This window comes from Astatotilapia calliptera, unplaced genomic scaffold (genome assembly GCF_900246225.1).
Source record: "Astatotilapia calliptera unplaced genomic scaffold, fAstCal1.2 U_scaffold_18, whole genome shotgun sequence".
In the NCBI taxonomy this organism is placed as follows: Eukaryota; Metazoa; Chordata; class Actinopteri; order Cichliformes; family Cichlidae; genus Astatotilapia; species Astatotilapia calliptera.
Window position 1 is genome coordinate 341,602 of NW_020535707.1, and position 17,104 is coordinate 358,705.

Sequence of the window (17,104 nt, forward strand, 5' to 3'; positions counted from 1 at the left end):
GCAGCGACCGATTGGCTGTTGGCGGTCAGCTCCGCCCTGTTGTCCAGCCAGCGCCTGTCCTCCTCTCTTGTCCTGATTGTGACTTATCTCATCATCATGGGTCAGGAAAACATCTGCCAGCTGGCTTTGAAAGCAAGCCAGGCTGTCGCTGCTGCCGACCCCTGCCAGGTAGATAACCCACACAACTGTTCTCTTAAATCTGTGGACTGAATATAAAGTAATGCATGTTGTTCCCTCTGACATGTAGATATGTTGTATGTAAGGGAGCTAGCTTGTGTTTGTCTTTCTAAGAGCAGGAAACACATGTTGATAACCTGGTGTTTTGGCACCAACACATGACTTTGAAATGGTTCAGATCAGCAGGAAGATAAAAGCTGTCACTGCTGTGTGATTGCTGCTGATCTGCTGCCGTATAAAGGGAGAGGTTAGGGAGTGCTCTAAGGGGACAGATCTCCCTCTGGACTTGTGTTGGAGTCACTAGCTGCAGATGAAGTGTGAAGTTTATCCCTCATTACTCAAGCGTGCACCGGGCCCCAGAGGATTCACCTTCTGCTCTAATTGCTCCCAGAGTGCTGCACACACTGGTGTTTGGATGCACTGGTTGAAGGTTGTTGGCATATTTGAGTCCTCTGGAGATCTCTGCTCGCTCGTACTTGTCATGTTAAACGTGCAGCAGCAGGTCTTTGTTACAGGAAAAGCCAGAAGCTAACCACTATGAAACCTAAATGATGATTTACTGCAGTGATGTTGATTCAAAGTGATGTTTTTGGCTCGACAGCATTAAATGTGTCATCGCTCAGCTTTATGTCTGTGAAGGTTCTCAGTCATCCAGGTCATCGTAGTCAAAGGAGCTTGCAAAGAAAGGCGTCTGGACTTCTTTAAGTTACTTGAAGACGTTTCACCTCTCATCCGAGAAGCTTCTTCAGTTCTAAGGTCAAATGGTGGAGAGTCCCAGATATAAACCTAGTGGGAGTGACCCCCCACAGAGGGACAAAAGGACCCCCTGATGATCCTCTGAGACAAGGTGTGAAACTGGGTGTGGGCCCCAATCAGCCAGAGTTTCGGGTGAGTTCATTGTGAAACCTGGCCCCACCTTATCATGCGAATTCCTGAGTGGTGTATGCTGTACAGTGCAGCAAGGAATGCCCAGACCTCTACATTGGAGAGACCAAACAGCCACTTCACAAGCGCATGGCACAACACAGAAGAGCCACCTCCACAGGACAAGACTCAGCAGTCCATCTGCATCTTAAGGATAAAGGATGCCAATGTTCACATTTTGGACAGAGAGGACAGATGGTTTGAAAGAGGAGTGAAAGAAGCCATCTATGTCTACTGTGAGCGACCATCTTTGAACAGAGGCGGGGGTTTACGACCCCAACTCTCTGCCATCTATAATCCAGTTTTGAGATCCCTTCCCAGACGCCTTAACGCCCACTCACATCCTGGGCCATCTGATCTCAGGAATTCGCATGACAAGGTGGGGCCAGGTTTCAAGTTTTGGCTTTGTTAAATATATTTTCATATTTTTGGGTCAATAAAACCCCTTTTTTGAATTAAAACCACCTGTGTCCTTTGTGCTTTACTGCTTGGTCCCTGACAGCAGTGCACGACTAATAGTTGTCCTATGGACAGATTCCCCCACCTGAGCTGTGGATCTCTGCAGCTCGTCCAGAGTCACCATGGGCCTCTTGGCTGCATTTCTGATCAGCGCTCTCCTTGTTCGGCCTGTGTTTAGGTGGACGGCCTTGTCTTGGTAGGTTTACAGTTGTGCCATACTCCTTCCATTTCTGAATGATCGCTTGAACAGTGCTCCGTGGGATGTTCAAGGCTTGGGAAACCTTTTTGTAGCCTAAGCCTGCTTTAAATTTCTCAGTAACTTTATCCCTGACCTGTCTGCTGTGTTCTTTGGACTTCATGGTGTTGTTGCTCCCAATATTCTCTTAGACAACCTCTGAGGCCGTCACAGAGCAGCTGTATTTGTACTGACATTAGATTACACACAGGTGCACTCTGTTTAGTAATTAGCACTCATCAGGCAACGTCTATGGGCAACTGACTGCACTCGGACCAAAGGGGGCTGAACACACACCCCACTTTGCAGTTATTGATTTGTAACAAATGTTTGGAATCATGTCTGATTTTCGTTCCACTTCTCACGTGTGCACCACTTTGTGTTGGTCTTTCACGTGGAATTTCAATAAAATAGATTCATGTTTGTGGCTGAAATGTGACAAAATGTGGGAAAGTTCAAGGGGGCCCAATACTTTTGCAACCCACTGTATTTTACCTACACATACATTCTTGTATTTAGACAACACCTGAGGGATAAAACAAACTGTAAATGTCTCCAGCTGGTGTTAACAGCACCACTAACACATCTGTGCTGATGGGGTGTGTGTATCTGTGATCTACAGCTCATGTCTGTCACATCAAATGCAGCTGAGTTTATGTAGATCCATAAAGCACAGCTGATCGTCCTGCGCTGTCTGTGGTCCTGAAATGAACCTAATAAACAAAGATGTGTTTGAGGTTTATCAGTGTAAAAGCAGAGATCAGACTGTCCATCAAATCTCTGTGATGCCATCTCTGTGCACAAATGAATGGCACAATATCAAGAGCAACAATTCAAACACTGCATTAAACAAACTGTGCTAAATATTAGCACCATTAGCAGGACACTGTGTGTGGATAATGTTGGTAAATCAGTTTGTGCACATAACTGAAATGTTCCCCTCTCGATGTTTAGCACTTTGACAAAGGAGCAAAGAGAAATTCCCACGTCTTCCACACAGTTTTCTCTGTGTGAACACAGACAGTGTTTCTTGTACCCAGTTTGTAGGAGCTGGGATTGGACTCCACCACAGCAGCCTCTGTGTGGGATAGATGCAGTGCTCTGTAGTATAAAGCACTCTGTCAGTGAGCTGGACTCTCCAAACCAGCAGTCATCGTCTAACATCTGCCTTCTTCAGCTGTAACCGTGTGTTTCTCTTGTAAACTTGGCTCTGATCATATGTGCTGTAATATTCCAGCTTTGCTTCCCGATCGTGCTGCACAGTCTGCACATGCTGGCCGGCTCCCCCAAGCTGAGAGCAGTGGGACTGCGCCTCATGACCGCTCTGTGGAAAAAACAGGTTTGCAATAATAAGGCATTACTATAAATGTCATATTCATGTGTTCAAAGCTTCTGTTTGTCTTTGATTGTGTGCTGCTTTGGTCATGTCTGTAAGGTCCGGGTCTACCCAGAGCTGCAGCGTCTAATGAGCCAGCAGGACAGCAGGGTGGTGCTGGGGAGGGACGCCCAGTGGGAGCAGATCCTGGCCAGGGCCGCCTGTGTCAGGGACATCTGCAGAGAGAGGTGGGTCCTCCCATACTTACAGAAACAGTGGGCACTTCCTACATTCACTGGTTCATTCATTCAGTGGACTTTGCATGCACAGTGCAGACAGTGTGAGCTTCCAACACCAGGATTCTTCATCTTCCCTTCTAATGAGTAATAATCACTGACTGGACTCTTCATAGATGTTTCTGCTCAGCAAGCTGATGAAAGTTCAGAAAAATAGAAATATTTGTTTTTTCAGTCACATCACATCAACTTTGCTTGTTAAGATAAATGAATGCACTTTGTAGCTTTGCAGTGAATGAAGCCTCAGCTCGACGCTCCACTGAGTCCCTGTTTCTCCAAAAATCAGCAGGAGTCCAGTTTTAAATGTTTCCGTACAAATGTCCAGAGCAGCTACACGTGCCTGAATCCAGAAGGATCAAAGTCTTACAAAGTTCAGTTCAAACAGAGAGACTGAGAGGCAGCTATCTTCCTGTCTCTGCCAGACTATCAAAATAAAAGCATACATTTGAAGCAAAAGAAATCAAACTATGTCAGTCTGTAAGCACTGCTTCCCATATAATACAACTCTAAGCAAGTGAGCCATAACTTTATACTTTTAACCTTTAACCCAAAAACTATGTTGATCATATAAACTCCACAAACTGCATCCAGGCTCCTGCACACGTCCTTTACATGTTAGCTGTTAGCTAATGCTTGTCAGTTTTTGTGAACTGGCCTTTATGTGTGTTGATGAAATAAAACGATGATTTTATTTGATTATTTCCTTTGTTCTAACCAGCTGGTGCACACTGTCCATCGTCCCGGGGCCTGTTACGCCTGCTAACATGTACATGCAGCTTTTTTAGCAGCATTAGTGAAAACCTGGGAAACCCTCTGGATGGATGCTACAGTACAAATTTAGCAAATCATTGAGCTGTTTCGTTGTTTTCACAAATGCTTACGTTTGCTTTTATTGTAAAACATTTGCAGCCATAAGAGTTTGCAATGATAAGAAGCTGTGTTTGGCATTTACTTACTTACACGTGTCCTGGCACTTTTAATGCTTTTTTCTTAAATAAAAATGGTAACAAAATTAGAAGAAACACATTTCCCACTTTGTTCACGCTGATGTGTGTGTTAACCAGGCCTTACCAGCATGCAGGGGACATGGTGGCTAAACCTCCTTAGGAAACTCAACTCCTTTGGAGTCAGCACACCCATCATGATGACTTTTTACTACGTCTTCCTGAAAGCATCATGACCTTCTCCATCACCTGCTGGTCCCACTCCCTCAGCCTTCATACAGGAACAGACTGCAGCATCAGTGTGCTCTAAAATCATTGGCCTGCCTGTCAGAACTCTGGCAGGTTTTCATCAACAGGCCCTTAGACAGGCAGCCAAAATCATCAACGACCCCTCTCACATTCTTCACCCTGCATTTCAATGTCTCCCCTCTGGGCGACGCCTCCGCTGCATTTCCTGCAGGACTGAGAGGAGGAGGAGCGCCACCTTTGTCCCCAGCTAACTCCAGCTGATAAGAACATTTCCCACACCAGAAACATAAACTACTCTCTTATACTACCAACACTTTACTCACTTTTAGTCACTTACAGTTATGTATTCACCTTCCGTCACTTTAATTTTAAAACTGTGTAATTTTAAAACTGTATATTCTGTGTATTTATTATCTCACTTTTATTGTGCTTATCTTCAACGTCATGCTGCTCTGTTGTATGTTAATTGGCCCTTGGGGATAAATAAAGTCTCTCTGATTCTGATCTTGGTTTTTTTTTTTATATTGGTAGTTTGATAGGTTTCGTATTTGTTTTCTTTTACATCATATTAAAATGTATAAATATATAGATTTAAATATATTTGTGTATTCATGCCTGGATTGTGTTTGGTTTTCTTTTATTTATTTCTGCTGTGGTTGTTGTGTATTACTATTTAGATTGTCTTTTTTCCATTATTGTAATTGTGTATAAAGTTTGATTTGAATGAAAGTTACACTCAAATGCTTTCAGTGTTGCTGTGTTGAGTGTTTTCATGTTTAATGTTTGTATGGAAGACACAGAAAGACATTCGGCTAAAGAAATCTGTGCTAGAGTGACTTTAAAAAATAAATAAACAGAATGTAAATAATGATGTTTAGTATTTGAGAAGGAAGCTGTTTCTACAGGATCCTGATGGACACTCAAAGGTTTATAAAATGTTCTCATTAGTTGTTTGCAGCAGAATATCAACTGATGTGAACCAAAACAACAAAAGTGTGTGAGACTACAAATTCTATAATCAGAACTGCTGATTTCATTACTCTGAACTTTTAAAGGCAGGTTTTGTATGTGAGAGCAGGGACACTTGCTGTGTTCAGTGTGACTCGTCTCTGCAGACGGTCAGGGCTCTGATAGTTGCAGTTAGCGGGTGACTTACTGGGCAGGTGGATCCTGAGTGTCTGTTGGAGTCAGGGTTCATTATGGTCCTGGTTGCTACTGGAAATAAAGAAACAAAAGGAGGGTGTGTTGTTCAGGAAGTACAGACTGTAGCTCAGCAGGTAGAATTACTAACTGGAAGGTTGGAGGTTTGATCCCTGGCTGCTCCAGTCTGCACGCCACGGTATCCTTGGGCAAGATGTGGAACCCCGACTTCCTCTCCGATGCATCCATCATAGTGTCATTGTTAGAAAAAGAAGTGCTTGTGTGAATGAAGCACGCTGTATAAAATGCTTTGACTGCTCATACAGAAAAGCAGCTCATAAGAACTGGTTCATTTTCCAGATAGTTCCACTATTAAGACAACAGACATTTGGGAGGCTTTCTCTGAGAGTAACACTGAAAGTCTTGCTGCTCCTCCACAAAATGAACTTCAGATTAAAGACACAGCTCAGCTAAACAAAACTCAAACTAATCTACACTATTTTTCTTTATTACGCAGCGTTTTTATAACTATTTCCAGATGTTTCTAAAGATGAAAACAGAATTAAACTCCAGCCTGATGCGTTTCTGAGGTTCCTGACTCTGACCGTCCCTCAAACGCCTCTCTGGGCGTTTCCTTCCGTCGCTTTCCTGAATGTTGTGGCGCAGTTGATCGTCTCGAAGTTAAGGTAACGTTAGCAGTCTGTACTGTTTTCCTGGCTGACATCAGCTGTGTGCAGCTTAGTTTCAGCATAAATCTGCTTCGTTTTATGTGAGATCAGAGTCTGGGAACGAGACAGAAACAGTTGATTATCAGCAGCTGAACTCGGTGTTACTGTGGATCCACTGACTGATGTCTGTAGGCAGCTTCTGCTGCCTCCATCAGTCTGTGGCTGTATGGGCTCAAATTGTGGTCATAAATATTTTGTACTTGTAAATCAGGATTTGTAGGTGGAAAAAAGATTTGTGTGTGGACTTAGCCAAGCAATACGTGTGAAACTCTGCACTCAAGTTTCAAGTTACAAGTACGTCCCTATTTTTCTGCCTTTCATTTGATTGGCCAATGTCATGTCAATCACAAATTTAACAATCCAATCAGAGAACAGGTGGGTTTGGCTATTGGAGGGGTGCTTTATGAAGCTTCAGGTCCTTGAAGGGAATAAATGCCCCTTTGCATGCCAGCCCAGCGTTTCCTTCATCACTAGGAAGGAAAACAGTCTGTGGTCTGTGTCACAGGTTTACGTGCTTAATCCAGAGGACACATAGGACACAGTGACCCGCTGCACACACACTGCACACACACTGCACACACACTGCACACGATGACAGCTGCAGAGTTTGTGTCTGATGTATTAAGTATGAAACACTGTTGGGCTAAAATCTGGTCAGAATGAATCCAGGTGCAGGTGTGTCAGTTTAGGACCACTGGACTAACATCCAAGTGCTCACAATATAAAGTGTATTCTGTAGTAACATCCTGGTGTTGCAGCAACAGTCCCACATGGAAACGTCAACACTCAAACTCAAAATCTCTTTTTGTCAACAATAAAATGACAGCAGACCAATTTGAACAAAGTTGGTAAAAAGCTTCAGAAATTAGTAAAATATTAAAAAGTGTCTTGATGCTCAATCATCCAGTAAATCCCCAAAGAGTTGATTCTGTTCATCTGGACGTTTTCAGCAGCATGGATCAGTGTGAGGACAGAGAGGAGGGAGTCCCTCCCTCTAAAAGCACTCTGTGTGGGGAACATGAGAGCCAGACCAAAGCTCAGAGGTGAGATGACCATCTCTAACTGTCCATGACTCTTCTCCATGTCACAGCTCAGCACTCACATCACTGCTCCATCATTATTCACACTCATACCTCTGTGTGTGTTGTTTTAAAGCCCAGAGCTGTGGGGCGTACCAGGCTCAGCTGGACATAACCCTAAAACTAATCCAGAGCCTGGACCTGAACCCAGCTGTGTTTCCTTAAAGAGCAACGAGTCGAAGGATATTATTGAAAACTTTAACAAAAGACTGTTATGTGACAAAGAGTAAGTACATTATTTTTATGAGTTTCAGATTGTTCATCATGTCTTTAATTTAATATTTCCAGTTTTTCCTTCCTGTCTCATGAAGCTGTGACATTTATTGTTTTTCTTTTAGGATCAATAAGAGGCCAGAATCTCCTGGACCTGAACCCAGCTGTGTTTCCTTAAAGAGCAACGACTCGAAGTATATTGTTGTAAACTTTAAAGGCTGTTCTTCTGCTGCTGAGAGGTAATGTGTGTCTAGATGTTGTTCCTGACTCTGTATTTTTGAATAAATCCTCATGTTTAATATCAGCTCAGCTCTTTTTCACACACATTTCTATGTTGGTATGTGAAGCGGTGTGTGTTGGAGTGTTTCCACAAACACAGCAGTCAGAGTGGAAAGAGTGGATGTTGTAGGAGGTGTTTGTGTAGTGAAGAGGCTGAGTGTCTGTAGGACTCCAGCTGCTCCAGCAGGTGTCTCCTTTGTGCTTTGCTTCAAACACAGTGTAGGGAGGAGCTTCCACTCAGGTGTTTCAGGTGTTGCTGGATGGAGGAGGACAAATAGTTTTTCCCTTCAGTGACACTTCAGCAGCTCAATGTTCTGGGAGATGTTTGTCTTTATGAAGGTTTATGGATTCTTGTTCTTACTTTGGTTAAACTGAGCAATACATTTTCCATCTAACATTTAAAGTAAATTTCCAGGTGAATAAAAGATCTGCAGCTGCAGCCTCTGTGATGTTTCACAGTCTGAAAGTAACAAATTCAACCAGAGTTCAAACAAAGGCTTAATATACGTGTGTGTTTGATATAATGCCAACAAGTACAAATAGGTGTTCTTACAGGTCTTAATCACAGAGGTCTGATAAGTCTGGTGACTTTCACACTCAGCAGTTTTGCTGCCTTTTATTTTATATTGGCCTTTTTAAAGCCCTTCAAAGTCTCCCACATTCATACAGAGCTTTTAACACCAAACTCCTTTACAGTCCTTCTCCTCTCACACACGATCACACGACTGATTTGTCTGCAGCAGCTGTGTTACTGCTAGTATTTTATTATGTGTGTATCTCCTCATATTGTTCCTGTGGTTTAGTTTGACTCAGCTGCTCTGTTGCTGATACACGTCTCCATGAATATGATTGATCAGATGCTGCCAACACCATGTGTTTCATGTGAGCGCTCAGCTGAAACCCTGGGTTGACTTATCAAGTTAATAACAAGCTTCACGTGACTGTGAATGCTAAAGTGAATCCAGATCAAGGAGAGAGACCCTGCTAATGTTGGACTCACTTCTTAGTGTGGATCCCAGGAGGAAGTTCAACATAGCCATTCTTTGTGCTAGCTCGACCAAACCTGAGACCACAGTGCAGGATAATGATTATCATCTGTCTCTGTCAAGGACATTTAAAATCCACAAATAACAAACATAATTATATTTGATCATTAAAAATATGTTTTCACTTAAAAAAGCATGAGCACACTGGTGGATTACAGAAACATGAAAACTCGTTAACAGTAAAGTTAAGTTAGGCTTAAACAAAGTGTCAAACATACTTAAGTAGAAGGACTGATGTTTGTGTTAACCCTCTTGATTGAGCATCAAGACACTTTTTAATATTTTACTAATTTCTGAAGGTTTTTACCAACTTTGTTCAAATTGGTCTGCTGTCATTTTATTGTTGACAAAAAGAGATTTTGAGTTTGACTGTTGACGTTTCCATGTGAGACTGTTGCTGCAACACCAGGATGTTACTACATAATACACTTTATATTGTGAGCACTTGGATGTTAGTCCAGTTGTCCTAAACTGACACACCTGCACCTGGATTCATTCTGACCAGATTTTAGCTCAACAGTGTTTCATACTTAATACATCAGACACAAACTCTGCCGCTGTCATTGTGTGCAGTGTGTGTGCAGTGTGTGTGCAGTGTGTGTGCAGTGTGTGTGCAGTGTGTGTGCAGCGGGTCACTGTGTCCTATGAGTGTTATACTACAATAAACAGAGCCTGACCGCGGGCATGAAGAGGGCAAAAACCCACTTATGCTCTAAAGATGAAGTTCTGTTTCTCTTCAAATGACCCTCAGAGCATGTGGAGGGTCATTGAACGCATCACAGATTACCTCAAGAACAACAGGCTGAAGAACATAAAAACAAACGCAGAGTTTCTGTCTGACGGTTTGAACATGAAACAGGAATTATTGAGCAAAAACGGCCAGTTTACTAATTTATGATCAATCATCAACGCATTCACCTACAATACACGAATGAACATCACCAGTTAAACTGAAAATAACCTGCATACAAATACGACAGCAGACTATAGCGAACGAGCAGAGAAATGCATTTTATAGATGAAGTGTTGGCAGCGACTCTTAGGACAGCCTGTCTCACTGTCAGCAGTTAAACAACATCCACACACTGGAAGCCCGTTTCCGTCACTAAAAAAAAGAAGGATCCAGAACTCGAAATTTCGACTTATTTTCTCGTAATTTCGACTTATTAACTTGGAATTTTGAACAAACTAAGTCAAAATTAAGAGTTAGTGCTGTCAATCAGTAATTTACGTGAATGACGTAATTTCCTTGTTACCCGGAAGCTGAAGCCCTCAGCTACAAATGCTACAGCTAAGACACCAGAATTACAGCCAGTCATAAATGCACAAGTCGCTGATTATTGTCTGTGTGGCTTCACAAATGATGAAATCCTTCTGTTATTAGCTGAATCACATGGCGTTAATATCAGCTAACGTACTCTCGAAAGCGCCGGTTTGTTGCGATGCGGGTTTGAGTGCGCATTGTAGCTAGATTACTGATTGGCAGAACTAACTCGAAATTTCGAGCTATAAGTCGAAATTTTGAGAATGGATCCTGTTTTGTGGCGGAAACGGGCTTCCGTAACAGACTGATGGAGGCAGGAGAAGCTGCCTACAGACATCAGTCAGTGGATCCACAGTAACATCGACTCTGAGTTCAGCTGCTGATCATCAACCGTTTCTGTCTCGTTCCCAGACTCTGATCTCACATAAAACGAAGCAGATTTATGCTGAAACTAAGCTGCACACAGCTGATGTCAGCCAGGAAAACAGTACAGACTGCTAACGTTACCTTAACTTCGAGACGATCAACTGCGCCACAACATTCAGGAAAGCGACGGAAGGAAACGCCCAGAGAGGCGTTTGAGGGACGGTCAGAGTCAGGAACCTCAGAAACGCATCAGGCTGGAGTTTAATTCTGTTTTCATCTTTAGAAACATCTGGAAATAGTTATAAAAACGCTGCGTAATAAAGAAAAATAGTGTAGATTAGTTTGAGTTGTGTTTAGCTGAGCTGTGTCTTTAATCTGAAGTTCATTTTGTGGAGGAGCAGCAAGACTTTCAGTGTTACTCTCAGAGAAAGCCTCCCAAATGTCTGTTGTCTTAATAGTGGAATTATCTGGAAAATGAACCAGTTCTTATGAGCTGCTTTTCTGTATGAGTAGTCAAAGCATTTTATACAGCGTGCTTCATTCACACAAGCACTTCTTTTTCTAACAATGACACTATGATGGATGCATCGGAGAGGAAGTCGGGGTTCCACATCTTGCCCAAGGATACCGTGGCGTGCAGACTGGAGCAGCCAGGGATCAAACGTCCAACCTTCCAGTTAGTAATTCTACCTGCTGAGCTACAGTCTGTACTTCCTGAACATCACACCCTCCTTTTGTTTCTTTATTTCCACTAGCAACCAGGACCATACCCAGATAGCAAGGAGACATTGAACAGACATTGAATTTTAAAGCCGACAATGTGCACAGGGCAGTGATATTTAAAATGAAGGTAAACTATTCCAATCTCTGCAGCCCCAATTGTGTATCTCACACACACACACAGTCCTGAATTCATTACTGAAGTCTCATCCAGACGTTCAATGTGCTGTGTAATTAAATTGAGACGTGGTGTTCAACAGGAAGCTAAAGACTGGTGCTGTTAAAGTGTTCAAAAAACAGCAGGAGCTCGGTGTGAGGCCACAGTGGGCCAAAAAACACAAGATGACCTCCAGCGAGGACAAAATGTATCTGGACGTCTCTGTGAGCATCTGTCTCACTGTGTAAGTGTAGCACAGTGTCTGTGTGTGCATGGCTGGGGAAGAGAGACAGCACAACTGAAAGCCAGCACTCAGACGAGGACCCGGTGCATCGTCTGTCTCATCTCAGCCAGTTTACTTACAAACTCTTTAAGTTTGAATTTTAAAGCCGACAATGTGCACAGGGCAGTGATATTTAAAATGAAGGTAAACTATTCCAATCTCTGCAGCCCCAATTGTGTATCTCACACACACACACACACACACAGTCCTGAATTCATTACTGAAGTCTCATCCAGACGTTCAATGTGCTCTGTAATTAAATTGAGACGTGGGGTCAAAATTCCCACCTAGATTGAGTGAGATGAAATAGAAACCGGCTCTCCTCTAACTGACTTTATAGAAATAATTACATAAGCTGCATTTATAACTGTTATTAAATAACAGCAGCACACGAGAACTGAAGTGTAATCCCAGCACATTTCGCTTCGCTTGCACTGATTCTTTAGAGATGACGACCGTGGTGGGTAATTAAGGGCAAACAATATACAAGTGGCGTGAAAAATGGAGGCTGCATTACCTTTCCAAAGCTTCCTTTCCCGATGGCCCGCAGTATCTGGAAGTGGTCAAAGTTTACTGTGGAGAAAATGAGAAGCAGTTAGTGAGAACGTGTCAGTTTGAGCTGAGCTATAAAACAGGGAACATGACATGTACAGCACTGTGCAAAAGTCTTGAGCCATCCCTCATTTGCTTCCAGGGATCCGGACTTCCCTGTAATCTTTAAAGTGGTATTAAGGAATAGCTCTCCAGGCTTTTTAAAGTGTTTCTGATTTTTAATCCAGGGCTTGTATTTGACCACTTTTTGTCTGTTAAGACCCTTCACACTAATCTCTGAAACATTCAAACATAAACAGACACCTAAGTCACGGAAAGGACCAGAAAACTTAACAAAGAACCAATTTTAAATTGTATCTGTACACATTTACTTGCAGCCTATTGCAAAAAAACAAAACCCCACATCATTTGTTCTCACTTCTTTAGTTGAAGAATGCAGTTAATAACACCGTTAACACAGACTGACCTGGCAAAACACGAAAAAACATAAACACAGATGAGAGGCTTTGAACAGATGACATACTCAGATCAATTCAACACTTTAGACTTTAAAAATGCACAAGCGTCTTTCAAAAACCCATTTATTTAATCTATCATCATTGATATTATTATGTACAGTTATAATGTACTGTTCATCTCCCTTAAATAAACAGGCAGCCTTAAAGTGTGAAATAGTCACTTGTCTACTGTCTCAGTGGCTGATAGTGCCCCACAGGCCTCAATGTCAGCTTGAAGCCATTATGTTTCAATTGTTTAAAGATAAACAGATTTTGAATGAAAGCGAGGAAACTTCGGTAGCACAAAACAAGTGCCTATTCTTTGTTCCCATATGGTTCAGTCATATTACTGTCATTTCCCCCTAAGGTGTTCCCAAAGACACCACCCAGATAGCAAGGAGACATTGAACAGATGTTGATTTTCCATCTGAACCATCAGAATCGTCAGAATTGAAATGTCAACACAAAACCAATGTTGAAACAACATTGAAATACTGATGAAACCTGACACTGACATTGAAATAACATTGATTCACTGTTGTTCTGTCATCGTTGATTGTTGATCTATTTATAGTTGACAAGGTGACAACAATCACGTTGAAAAACCATCGATTTATGGTTGAGCGGGAAATTAAAGCTGCTACCACTTGGACTATTCCGCAGCACCCCTATCACATTGGTACATCCCTCCAGGTAACCATTGTCTTGTACAGTAGAGCGGGACATTAGATTTACTCTCAGCGGAATTGACCGGAGAAGGCATCAGTTCATGCACTGCACTGGCCTGCACCACGATTAGTATAAGGTAAGAATGAATGACTTTTGTTCTATTCGTTATTTCCACGGTTGCATTTGAATAATTGTAAAAAAAACAAAACAAATTTGTTAATGTAAAGTTTCGGATAAAATGTGGGAGCCCGAAATTGTGTCTACTTTCATCTTACAATCCGGCAACAAATAAATTGCACTGCAAACAAAGTCTATCAACAAAGAAAACATTTTCGTTTCATACACAGCAAATCCAGCATGTCCAAATTAACACTGTCGGATTTGATTTCAACACTATTAAAGTGTCTATATGGGTCCACACCAGAGAGTGTTAATTTAACTCTTTTTGGAGAGTTGGTACGTTAACTCTGATTTAGTGTTAAACACCAAATCTGTCTGGAGTTGATAATTTAACACTTGGTGTTAAGAGTTTATATATCAACTCTCAAAGAGTATTTTAGTTTAACTACGTAAGAGTTATCTTCTAATTCATTCTAAAAAGCGGGAATTTTACTGTTCTGAACTTCTAGAAATTTCTTTTGGAAATAAACATTTACTAAAAAGATGCAATGGTTTTTGAAAAACATTTATTCTGAACTGTGCACCACAATTTCAAAACATTTTCTGAAAGATGTAACAGTATACATGTTCTCACTTTCATTAGAATTTTGTTTATCAAAAGGTCTGACATGGTAAATGCAAATAACAGCATCTCATCACTTATTGCTTCAATACAATATGCATGTCCTTCATTCATCCCTTTGTGGAACTTCAACGCACTTCTGCTCTCCCCCATATTCCATCTTCACAAGCATATCCTGTGCGGAGATTGAATAAAAATTAGTTGACACTAATTAATGGCACAAATAATCCAGTAAACAATTGCAGCCCAGTAAAAAAAAAAAGGAACCCTCTTTGAGCCATTACTTGTGTAAAGTATTTTCCCAAAAGACAAGGACACAGGCAACAGGTAATACTGAACTAAATGTAAAACCTCAACCTTTTTCATTTTTACCTAAACCGTGTGCACAAAACTCTGGAGGGATCTATGCTAACGTAGAATCCAGTCAGGACGTCTGCTACTGCTGTTTGCTCGCTTTTTAATGGGTGATCGTTTTCAGGCTTCAAGCAGCACCATTATACCAACATTTCACATTCTACACATTGTTTTAGGTGTATTTGACCAAAAGTTTGACTGAAAATTCACATGCAAGCTTTTTTCAAGGCTGTGGTATTTGCCCGCAAACAATACCTTTCAGCTAGCTAAAACAGAATGTTATGCTATCAGCGAGCAACATGGCTAATGCCTTTCACACAGCTTTGTCTCAACTCCAAAGAGCCACAGAAGTAAAAGCTAATAATAATAATTGAAACAATATTTGAAAGAATGACTTACCAAGCATGGCAAACAACTCAAATATGTAGAGCAAAATGTTCTGAAACGGCTTCACTTCAGCTTCGATTGGAGCCGTGCTGGGGGCGGAGTCTGTGAATTTACTCTGTTGGTGTCATAGCCCCTGTAGGAGTTCAGAGTTAAGAGGTCAAGAGTTAATGTTTCCATTGTAACACCTCCAGATTTGACAGAGAAACACTCATTTTTAACACTCGATTTTAACTACTATCATTTTACACCTCAGAGTTACATTAAAAGAATGTGACTCTGCTTAGAGTAAAATTAACTCTACTTTTGCAAGAAGACTATTAACACCAAAACATTTAACACTGTTGAATTTGCTGTGTACTTTTCCGTTATATTCTCTTACAAAGCTAGCTTTAACGCTTCGAGGGTTCCTTTGTTCTTTTTTTTTTTTTTTTTTTTTTTTTTTTTTAAATGACATCAGAAACAGCAGTATGCGACATTACGTGATGGCAGAGCTTCAGTTCATCCTTTGTCATTTTTTTTTTTTTTTTTTTTTTTTTTAATAAATAGGACAGGGGGAATGAATGAGAGAAAGAGGGGGAGAGAAAGAAAGAAAACCAAAGGGGAGAAGAGACGGTGAGAAGGGGGGGGAAGAGAGAGAAAAAAAAAAAAAAAAAAAAAGAACTCCTGGGTCACCTGTATGGAGAAAAAAAAAAACCAAACAAAAAAAACAAACAGAGGAGACAGCAAACAACAAAGAGCAACATAATAATAGAGAAAACAAAGCACCATCACAATAAACTAGCTAGTCATAGATATCAATATTTACTAAATAATAAACGATATTGTGCAGCACGCAAGATAGACAGCGCACAGTGTGCTTTGAGCGCATGCATGTCTTAAAGCCAAGAAAGCTTTAGTCCGCGTCTGTGAATACCCATGTGTGCATACCTGTGTGGATCAGCATGCTTGCATTCCAAAGGTTTCTCCATGTAATGATCTGCTAGGGAGTGTGGGGGGGCCACAGCCCCGTCCTCCAGGGTGTGAAGCGGGTATGGAGGAGATCAAAACTCCAGACATCCAGAGGCCCCCAGAACACAAGAGACCATGGAAGACCAACAGAGGGGCAGCCGCGCCACTGTTCCAGTAAGAGCTGAGGAGAGTCCCAGATGAGGGCTCGCCCAGCAGCCGCGGAGCAGAAGTCAGGGGGAGTTGCAGTGACGCGCCCGTGAGCTCCGCCGGCCCCCAGCTGTGCCTGAGTGACCGAGCCCCAGGCCGAGAGGCCGGGGGCACCCCACCTCCAAAGGGCGAGCCCCAGGCCCCAGGCCCCGACAAGCGGCCGCCAAGGAGTGAGCCGGTGTGTACCCGGACGCCCACCCCCAGACACAAAGAACCACCAACACACCGACACCTGAGGGAGTCCGCCACCGGCAGGGGAAGTGGTGGTGGGTGGAGATAGGCCTCCAAACCTTGGAGGGCCTGAGGTGTCCCCAGAGAGGTGGCGTCTGATACCCAACCTGACATATAGACACAGACATACAGGCACACACAGACACAAACATCCATTCCCACCCTCATGCTCTCATATGCACTCACTCCACACTCAACCAACGTGGAGACAGACATAAAGAGACGCTGTACACACAATCACACTCCCCAAGCGTACTCTACAAACCGGGTCTAGGTACCCTTGCCCCTGGAGGGGGGAATTGCACCCAGACCCAGGTGGTGTTACCCTTTTCCCTGCGGTGGGGAGAGGCAGACCACCCCGACTCCGCAGCAGCAGGGAGGCCCCACACCCCAGACCGCAGTCGGACGGCCAACTCCTCCTACTAGCCCTCCCGCTCCAGCAGGCCGCAGAGAATGGGGGTGGGAGAAGACTCCAAACCTCCCTCCACCCGCTCATTGTAGTGTTGATGCATATGTGTTCTAAGGTGCAATTAAAACCCAGGAGGGCATGGAGCTACCTGCCAAGGAGCAGCAGGTAAGCGCATAGTCCCTCCTGCTAGCCCTCAATGACTAAGTGTATTTAAAATTGAGAGGTGGGCAACGA

The 17,104-nt window shown here is 42.6% G+C and overlaps 1 long non-coding RNA gene across 1 annotated transcript; it reads left to right on the forward strand.

Moving 5' to 3' along the window:
* Nucleotides 1-7,478: 7,478 nt before the first annotated feature.
* On the forward strand, nucleotides 7,479-8,063 carry LOC113017670 (uncharacterized). The gene is made up of 3 exons (XR_003271546.1): nucleotides 7,479-7,510; nucleotides 7,623-7,772; nucleotides 7,885-8,063. It is a non-coding gene; the product is annotated as an uncharacterized LOC113017670 (long non-coding RNA).
* Nucleotides 8,064-17,104: the final 9,041 nt, after the last annotated feature.